The sequence below is a fragment of the Globicephala melas genome, chromosome 10 (genome assembly GCF_963455315.2).
Source record: "Globicephala melas chromosome 10, mGloMel1.2, whole genome shotgun sequence".
NCBI classification, from domain to species: domain Eukaryota; kingdom Metazoa; phylum Chordata; class Mammalia; order Artiodactyla; family Delphinidae; genus Globicephala; species Globicephala melas.
The window spans coordinates 3,641,252-3,650,816 of NC_083323.1; the positions used below are offsets into that span (position 1 = coordinate 3,641,252).

Genomic DNA, 9,565 nt, shown 5'->3' on the forward strand with positions numbered 1-9,565 from the left:
GCTTGTTTTTAATACGATGCATATTGTATTCACTATAGTTAAATAAACTATTTTTCACATAGTAATTTTTAGTTGTGATAAAAGATACATAACATAAAATTTACCATTTTAAGGTATATGGTTCAATGGCATTAAGTACATTCATATTGTTTGCTACCTTCACCACCATCTAGAACTTTTTTCGTCTTTCCAGACTAAAACTCTGGACCCATTCAACTGTAGCTCCCCATTTCTCATTCAGGATTTTTAGCTGCTCTAAAAGAGATTTTTGGAACATTTGGTGAAATCAGAATGAGGTTTGTCCTCTAGACAGTGTCACATCGGTGTCAACCTCCTAATTTTAGTCATTGTATGGTGGTTGTATAAGATAGTGATTCTTAAACATTTTGGTTTTATGACTACTTTATCCTCTTAAAAGCTATTGAGAACCCCAAGACGTTTTGTTTCTGTGGGCTATACTTGTCTATATTTCTGGTATTAGACAATAAAACTGAAAAAAACTTTAAGTATTTATTAATTCGTATAAAAATAACACTAATAAGCCCTTCATAGCTTAACATATGTAACATTTTATGAAAATGATTATAATTTTCAAAGCCCCCCCAGATTTTAAAAAACATTTTTTCAAATCCCCTTAATGTCTGGTTTAATAGAAGGTAGCTGGATTTTCCGTCTGCTTCTTCCTCTTTTTTTTTTTTTTTTTGGATGACTCCTATTTTTTTTAAATTTAGGTTATCGAAGTATAGTTGATTTACAATGTTCAACAAAGTGATTCAGTTATATATACACATATTCTTTTTCATATTGTTTTCCATTATGGTTTCTCACAGAATATTGAATATAGTTCCCTGTGCTCTACAGTAGGACCTTGTTATTTATCCTCACGTCTGCTTCTGCAATCAATCTCTTGCAATCGTCATTTTTGTTGACCTCTGTGAAGAAAATCTAGCAGGTGGAAGAAGGGGTGTAATTTAATAGTGAGTTCAGGTAATTGTGGGTATTCTTTGACACTGCCCCTAAATTCAGCAAGTGGGCGTTTCTTTTCTTTTTTGATATAACACTTTATTGCAGTATAATTCACATGCCATAAAATTCATGCTCTTAAAGGGCACGATTCCCATGGTTTTTAGGACCTCACAGAGGCCCAGCCCTCACCACTGTCTACTCTTCCTGTGGCCTGGAGGGTGTTCGAAGGAGTGTGCTCAGCCCCGGGGGAAAATCAGGACTCCTGTCCCCAAACCTGATAGGAAGACAGCACGGAAGGGGAGTTGCCAGGAAGACAGGAGTCCAGTTAGGAGAATCCTCAAGCCCCCAGACAGGCTGACACCGAGTCCTTCTCCCCTCCTAAGGCCACACGGGAGGACGAGCTTCAGCAGGGTTGACCATAACCACGGAAGAGAGAGCATCCCCCACGCCCGACACGGTAGGGCTGATTTTGCATCCGCTGGGAGGGGGATATATCAATACGAAGCCTCTGAGAAACGCGGGAAGAATTCGTGAACTGTCGTTAAGTATTAGAAAATAAAATGAGAGAAGCATGTGGAGGTCAAGAGCACAGCCGTTGTGTGAGTGGCCTGCGGCTGCTGTAACAAACGACCACAAACATAATGGCTGAAAACAACCCAGGTTTATTCTCTTGCAGGTCCCGAGGTCAGAGTCTGATGTGGGTCTCACGGGGCCAATGTCAAGGTGTGGGCAGGGCTGAGTTCCCTCTGGAAGCTCCAGGAGAGAATCCGTTTCCTGCCCTTTTTCAGCTTCTAGAGGTGCCCACGTTCCTTGGCTCGTGACCCCTTCCTTCTATTTCCAAGCCAGCAGGGTAGCATCTTCCAACCTCTCGCTGACTCTGACCTCCTACTTTCTCTCGTGACCCTTGTGATGACCTTGGACATACAGAGAAAATCCAGGAACATCTCCCCATCTCAAGATTCTTAACTAATCCCATCTGCAAAGTCCCTTTTGTCATAGAAGGCAGCGTATTCACAGATTATGGGAATCAGGATGTGGACATCTTGGGGGGTGTTATCGTGACACCACAGTGGTCGAGAGCGTGGCCACTGGAGCAGACTGGCTCTGCCATTTGCTGCCTGTGGGGCCTTGGACAAGTCATTTCACCTCTCCACGCCTCAGTTTCCCCATCTGTAGAGAGAAGACAATGACAGTCCTACCCCATCAGGCTGCTGGAAGGGTCAGTGAGGTCATAGCCATACGTTCCTCAGGGCAGGCCGGGCACTCGACAAGGGCTGGGTGGAGGTTTGCACTTGTGGGACCATCAGAGCTACGGGGGGGGTGGACTTTACTGGCCGTGGACCTGGGGCAGGGGCCAGATGCCCTCTGCAGCCCAGGAACCTGGTGCTGACAGGGCCCAGGTGGCCCTCCAGCGCCCTGTCTGGGCTGCTCTGGTCAGCTCTGAGTGATAAACGTGCAGCCCCGGAGGGGAGGCTCGTCTGCGCCCCAGAGCCCCCAGGGCCAGCCACCTTCTCCCACCTCCACCCGGGGGAGCTTCCCGAGGAGCTGGGGAGGAGCCTGGGGGCGGCACCCAGGCAGCAGGCCACAGGGAGTTGTCCCGGTCCAACCCCCTATTGTGCAGGTGGGGAGACGAGAGAAGGATGAGCCAGCTAAGGTGGCCCAGGTGCTACTGGTCTCCTGACTCCCGGCCCCCTGCTGTTTCCACAGCCCCTTGTGGCAAATGTCGAGGGATGTGGGTAGTGGCCATGTTTCTGGAATCTCCCCTGGCCACGGCCCAGGTAGCTGGGGAGGGACTGCCCCCTGAGATCACCCATCCATCTGTCCGTCGTCCCCTCCTAAGGGCAGTGCTGGTCACACCACACTCGAAGACCCTCAGGCGTGCCCTGGGAGGGTGCAGGAGGGCAGGGAGTGGCTGGGGGCGCCAGGGCCACACACAGCTTTTTCTTGGATTTAACACGTTTACATGAAAGGACTTGCGTTCCCTTCAGTGTCACGTCTTCCCGTATCACTGGGAAGTCACGGGCGCTGAGTGTGCACTTGGAGCATGGGTCATCCATTGGCCGAGTGGTGGAGAAGAGACAGAATCCGAATTTCTCTGTCCCACCCCACCCCGCTCAAAGCCTCCATTTTTCTCTGTTAATATATAATGTATCTGCATTTCTCTAATGCGTTGTGATGTTGAGCATCCTTTCATGTGTCTGTTCCGATCTGTAGGTCTTCTTTGGAGAAATGTCTGTTTAGGTCTTCTGCCCGTTTTTGCATTGGGCTGTTTTCTTGATATTGAGCTGCATGAGCTGCTTCTAAATTTTGGAGATTAATCCTTTGTCAGTTGCTTCATTTGCAAATGTTTTCTCCCATTCTGAGGGTTGTCTTTTCGTCTTGTTTATGGTTTCCTTTGCTGTGCAAAAGCTTTTAAGTTTCTTTAGGTCCCGTTTTTTAATTTTTGTTTTTATTTCCATTTCTCTACGAGGTGGGTCAAAAAGGATCTTTCTGTGATTTATGTCATAGAGCGTTCTGCCTTTGTTTTCCTCTAAGAGTTTTATAGTGTCTGGCCTTACATTTAGGTCTTTAATCCATTTTGAGTTTATTTTTGCGTATGGTGTTAGGAAGTGTTCCTTTTTTAAAAAACTAATTAATTAATTAATTAATTTATTTTTGGCTGTGTTGGGTCTTCTTTGCTGCGTGTGGGCTTTCTCTAGTTGCGGCGAGTGGGGGCTATTCATTGCGGTACGTGGGCTTCTCATTGCGGTGGCTTCTCTTTTTGCGGAGCACGGGCTCTAGGCACACAGGCTTCAGTAGTTGTGGCTCGCAGGCTCAGTAGCTGTGGCTCGTGGGCTCTAGAGCGCAGGATCAGTAGTTGTGGCTCACGGTCTTAGTTGCTCCATGGCATGTGGGATCTTCCCGGACCAGGGCCCAAACCTGTGTCCCCTGCACTGGCAGGTGGATTCCTAAGCACTGTACCACCAGGGAAGTCCCAGGAAGTGTTCTAATTTCATTGTTTTACATGTAGCTGTCCAGTTTTCCCAGCAGCACTTATTGAAGAGGCTGTCTTTTCTCCATTGTATATTCTTGCCTCCTTTATCAAAGAGAAGGTGACCATATGTGCGTGGGTTTATCTCTGGGCTTTCTATCCTGTTCCATTGATCTATATTTCTGTTTTTGTGCCAGCCACACCCATCAGAATGGCCATCATCAAAAAATCTACAAACAATAAATGCTAGAGAAGGTGTGGAGAAAAGGGAACCCTCTTGCACTGCTGGTGGGAATGTAAATTGATATAGCCACTATGGAGAACACTATGGAGGTTCTTTAAAAAACTAAAAATAGAACTACCATACGACCCAGCAAGCCCACTACAGGGCATATATCCTGAGAAAACAATAATTCAAAAGAAACACGTACCACAGTGTTCACTGCAGCACTATTTACAACAGCCAGGACATGGAAGCAACCTGTGTCCATCGACAGATGAATGGATAAAGAAGATGTGGCACATATATACAATGGAATATTACTCAGCTCTAAAAAGAAATGAAATTGAGTTATTTGTAGTGAGGTGGATGGACCTAGAGTCTGTCATACAGAGTGAAGTAAGTCAGAAAGAGAGAAACAAATACCATATGCTAACACATATATATGGAATCTAAAAAAAAAAAGGTTCTGATGAACCTAGGGACAGGACAGGAATAAAGACGCAGATGAAGAGAATGGACTTGAGGACACAGGGAGGGGGAAGAGTAAGCTGGGACAAAGTGAGAGAGTGGCATGGACATATATACACTACCAAATGTAAAATAGATAGCTAGCGGGAAGCAGCCGCATAGCACAGGGAGATCAGCTCGGTGCTTTGCGACCACCTAAAGGGGTGGGATAGGGAGGGTGGGAGGGAGATGCAAGACGGAGGGGATATGGGGATATATATGCATATGGCTGATTCACTTTGTTATACAGCAGCAACTAACACAACACTGTAAAGCAATTATACTCCAATAAAGATGTTAAAAAATATATATATAATGTAAGGGGTACTTATTTCAGAACAAGAGAAGGATCCTGCCCTTAGCAGCCTGTTTGACCTTGAGTGACTCCCTCCCCTCTACCCAGGATGTGCACAACCAGCCCGCCAAGCCGGGGAGGGGGCAGCCACGACCACAGCTGCACATCCCTGTGCCCCTCCCAGGAGCTGCCCTTGGAAGTTGGGAGCTGCACCAAGGGAGTGAATCTGACCTTCAGCAGAGTGTGTGCTGCCTGCAGGGGAGAGTGGGGAGCTCTCCAAGACCAGGGCTCTACTTCCTCATCCAGTAGAGGAGAAAGACGAGGGTCAGAGAGCCCCTGGACTCTGCACAGCTGAGTCACTGGGGGAACGGAAGCCCCGCCTGCCATCTTGAGCACGCACGCATGAGCAGGACCGTGCACGTGTGTATATGTTTGTGTATGGGTGTGTGTGAGCAGGTATGCATTTCTGTCTGTGTGTGTGTGCATGTGCATACGTGTGACTGTGTGCATTTGCGTGCCACCTGAGTATGTGCGTGAATGCACGTGTATGTGCACACCCGTGGACTAACAGACATGCACGTGAGTATATGCTCGTGCATGTATACGTGTGCATCTGTGTGCACGGGTCTCCGTGTGCATGTGTGCCTGTGCACGTGTGTACATGCATGTGCACACCTCTGTGTGTGCTCACTTCTGTGTGTGAGTGTGCATTCACTTCCGCATGTGTGAGCCTGTCTGTGTGTGTTCGTGTCTCTGTGCGTGCACATGTGAGCTTTTCATTTTCTCTCGCGCGCAATCCACAGGGTCGTGGAGATCCGACGTAGCGGCGGAGGTGGATGCAAAGACAGGCCCAGGGAGAGCTGCTGGCCTGGGCCTGGCCCCGCCTGACACCCACGCACTGTGGGCTCAGCAAAGCCAAGGTCGCGGGCGGGATGCTCCCAGGACCAAGCTGCCGGCAACTTTGGCCGGCTCCGTTGCTTATTTTTCAACTTCTCCCACTCGAGGGCATCTTGCTGTGTGTTCTGGGTCCAAGCCCGATCCGAGGTCCACCTGCTGCCCCTCCTGGGGGAGTTCCGTGTTCCCTCTGCTCACGCCCACCCGCTCCAGGCCAGCCTCTGGGGGCCCCCTTCCCCAGGCTCTGGGGGACTTCTTTTTAAGGCCCCGCCGTCGTGCGAACAGTGTTGGTTTCTCTATCGGTTGCTTCAGCGGGAACAAAGGCAGAATTGTGACGACTTGTGGGAAAGGGCAGCCGTTTTGCGGCATAAAGGATATATTTTTTCCTTCCCTGATCCGAGCCCTGGGCTCGGATGGGCTGCCTGGGAGTTCGGAAGCGGCTTCTGGGAGAAGGCTGGGCAGGCGGTGTGGGTGGCCAGCGGGTCAGGGTGCCTGCTGTCCCCACAGTGCCTCGAGGGGCGCCTGTTCCACTCCTGGAGTCCCACCCACGGCCCACCTGCGAGTCGCGAGGCGCAGCCGACCTCTCCTTGCCCTCGGCCGACGCCCGGCCGCTCCAGCGCCCTTCGTCCGCCCGCCTCGCTGCCCTCCTCGGCCCCTTAGGCTGCGCCCTCTCCCTCCCGGCTCTGCTCCGCGGAGCCCTTCTCCTCCTCTCCACTGGGCTGCCCCCGACCCTGCTCTGGCTCCGTGGACCCCACAGGAGTCAGTGCTGCCCGGTCTGCCCCCAGCCCGGCCCTCCCTCCTGAGCTGCCCCCCGGGGTGCCTCTCAGGAACCCCCAGGTTGCCCCGAAGCATGACACCCCTCCAGGGTCCCCATCTTGGCCAACAGCGCCACCCGCCGGCCATTCCGTCCAAGCCAGGCGTCGGGACGGGGCTGCACACCCCGCGCCCGCGCTCCGCCAAACCCATCACCAGCTCCAGCCACAGCTCCCCACCCCCGTCCCCTCCTTGCCCTCCTCCCACTCCCCACACAGGCCCAACTGCAGCCCCCTGCCCCTCGCACCCCCTCCTCTAAAAGCACCTCTGATCCTTTCACTCCGCTGCCTGAAACGTGCCCCAGCTTCCATGTCTGTGCAGGAGAAAGTCTCGGACCCCATGTGCCTCTGACCCTGCAGGGGGGTCTCAGGGGCTCGAGTCTGGGGGTGGTGGTGGAGGGAGCAGAAGGGAGGTGACGCTGACCCCAGGAGCGCCAGGTCTGGGGCTGAGTGCACTCAAGATCAGCTGGGCAGTCCAAAGCCAGGGGTCCCGAAACGGGGGGAAGGGGTGGGGGAGGGGAAGGCATGGTGGGGCTGCAGGAGCAGAGGCCTGGGGGCCTGGGGAAGGCGGGCAGCCATGAGGGAGCGGGGCCTGGCCCGGCAGGGGCAGGTGTGGGCCTGTGGAGCTGAGGTGAGGACTGCAGGGGCTGGCGGGTGGGGGGCACCTTCTAGGCAGAGTGCGGCCAGCAAAGGCCCGGGTAGGCTCCATGGAGGGCATTTAACCCCCGCCTGGTCCTACAGGAGGGTACCGGTGATCCCCCTTCTGCAGGTGAGGAAACTGAGGCAGAGAGAAGCCACAGAGCTGTGACTGGTGGTACTGGGACTTCAAGCAGCTCCAGAGTCTGGGCTCCCAAGCCCTGTGCAGTCCTGCCCCTGAAGGAGAGGGGGCAGCTGGGGGCAGGGGTGCCAGGGACCAGCCTCCCGGGCTGAGGCATGGGTGGCTCTGAGAGAGGGGGTAGGGGGCGTGGGGACACAGGACAGGAGGAGGGGATGGGGGGAGAAGCCCAGGATGGGCCGGGCTCTGGCGAGAGCCCTGGGGTAGACGGCGGGCCCTTGGCCCTGGAAGGAGGATGGAGGGGCAGGTCCGGGCTGAAGACACCAGCAGTGTTTGGGCCCCTGAGTGGGAGGCGGGGGGCAGGGGCTGAGCCGGTCCTCGGGGCCTCCCTCTGGGAGCTCGCCTGTAGCCCTCCTTGGAGCAGTGCGGCCCCAGGGATGGGCTGGCACCCACCAGCCCTCAGAGCCCAGAGAGACCTACGATGCACATGCCAGGCTGAGGAGGGGCTGCCGTCTGTGGGGCAGGAGGCCTTCTCCCTGGGGGCCGTGTGCTCAGACACCCCAGCCTGCCCGGCAGCTGCCCCGCGGGAGCCGCAGCCCCTGGTTCCCCTCTGCTGGATGCGGGTGGAGGGGCCTGGAACATTCTGACCGCACCTGGGTGCCCAGTCCAGCGGCTGACAGCCTGGGCCTGCGCTGGCTTCCCCAGAACAGTAGAAAACCACGGCCTCCCGCTGGCCCTGTCCGGGCACCGTGGCCTACTGCTGGGAGAGGGCAGCGCAGGAGTGGAGACCCAGCTTCTGGCCCCGGCTGGTCCTGACCATGGTGGGACTTTGGCCTGGACTTCAGACTCAGGGACGTGTCACACAGACACCGAGTGAGGCCCTCTGGCCTGGTGGCTCCAGGGGACGGCGGTACCCACCACAGTCTGCCCACATCATCCCCACCCCAATGCCCCCCTGACCCTGAGTGTCCCCAGGACCCTCTGCCAGCTGCTCTCCGATAGACGGCCACTGCCCACAGCCCCACCCAGCACAGACCAGACGCAGGAAACGTCAACTGCAAGATGAAATTCCAGGTGGGGTCTGTTGGGAGATCCACAGACCAAGGGGCTGAGCCCCCTCTGAGGCGGGGGGAGCCCGGGGGCTTTACATGCAGCTTCACAGATGACCTGGGGCTGGGACGCCAGCCCTGAGGACGTGCAAATGCCCCTGTCCAGTGGTTGTGGACCTCCTGGCTGCCGGGGCGTCTGGATCTTACGGCTGCATCTGAGGCCTCGGGTGCCGGACACACACGGCCCAGGTGCTGACGGGGGCCTTCCGACTCGGCACCCCGACTCATCTGGGGCTGGGCGCCGGCATGAACCCAGCCTGTTGTGAGCCCAGAAGCCAGATGTGGCTGCCCCTGACACGGGCCCCCATCCTGGGCCACCCTGGCCACCAAGGGCCACTTCACACCTTCAACATCTGCCAAGGGCCATGCCTCCTCGAGCTGGGACCTTGCCCCCAAAGCCACACTCCTCCTTCTAGAAGCCTCCGGGTCTTCAAGCCACGTCCCCCCACTTCCCCTCACGTGCTCTGCCATGAGCTGGGGGACTTCCTGTGGTGCTCCACACCGAAGTCCCTAAAATAGGCCTGGGGACCCAGGGTGGGCTCGGGGGAAGCCCCCCAACCCATGACAGGCGTGGCTCCGGGTTACTCTTCCCCACGTGCCCCTGTGACCTCCATGGCCTGCAGGGGTCTCCATCCTGTCCCTCACAAGCGCTCATGAGGCCTCGAGCCTCACCCGGGCCTCCCTCCTCCCCGCTCCCTGCCTGGGGCTCCTCCCCTCCCCCCGGGTCCACACTGAGCACAAAGCTCCGTCTGGGAACCCCCAGTGGCTCCCCTGCTTGGGCCCACCTGCCTCCCTCCGCCTGGCGGCCCTGCCCCGGGGCCTTTGCTTGGCCCCGCAGCCCCCTGCCCTGCCCCCCCCCAGGGAGACACGGGGTGCGGCTGGCTGCTCCTGCGCGGGGCGGTCGGGGGTGTGGGCAGGGAGGGTGGCCTCCTCCAGGGCCAAGCCCACCTCCTCTCCCCCCCCGAGCACTGGTGACCCGGAGGGTGGGCCCAGCAGAGGAGCAGGAGTGGGGA

The 9,565-nt window shown here is 55.6% G+C and overlaps 1 long non-coding RNA gene across 1 annotated transcript; it reads left to right on the forward strand.

The window, feature by feature from the left end:
- The first annotated feature begins 864 nt into the window (after positions 1–864).
- LOC132597930 (uncharacterized) lies at positions 865–4,812 on the forward strand. The gene is made up of 3 exons (XR_009565446.1): positions 865–987; positions 1,350–1,423; positions 1,643–4,812. It is a non-coding gene; the product is annotated as an uncharacterized lncRNA (long non-coding RNA).
- The last annotated feature ends 4,753 nt before the right edge of the window (positions 4,813–9,565 follow it).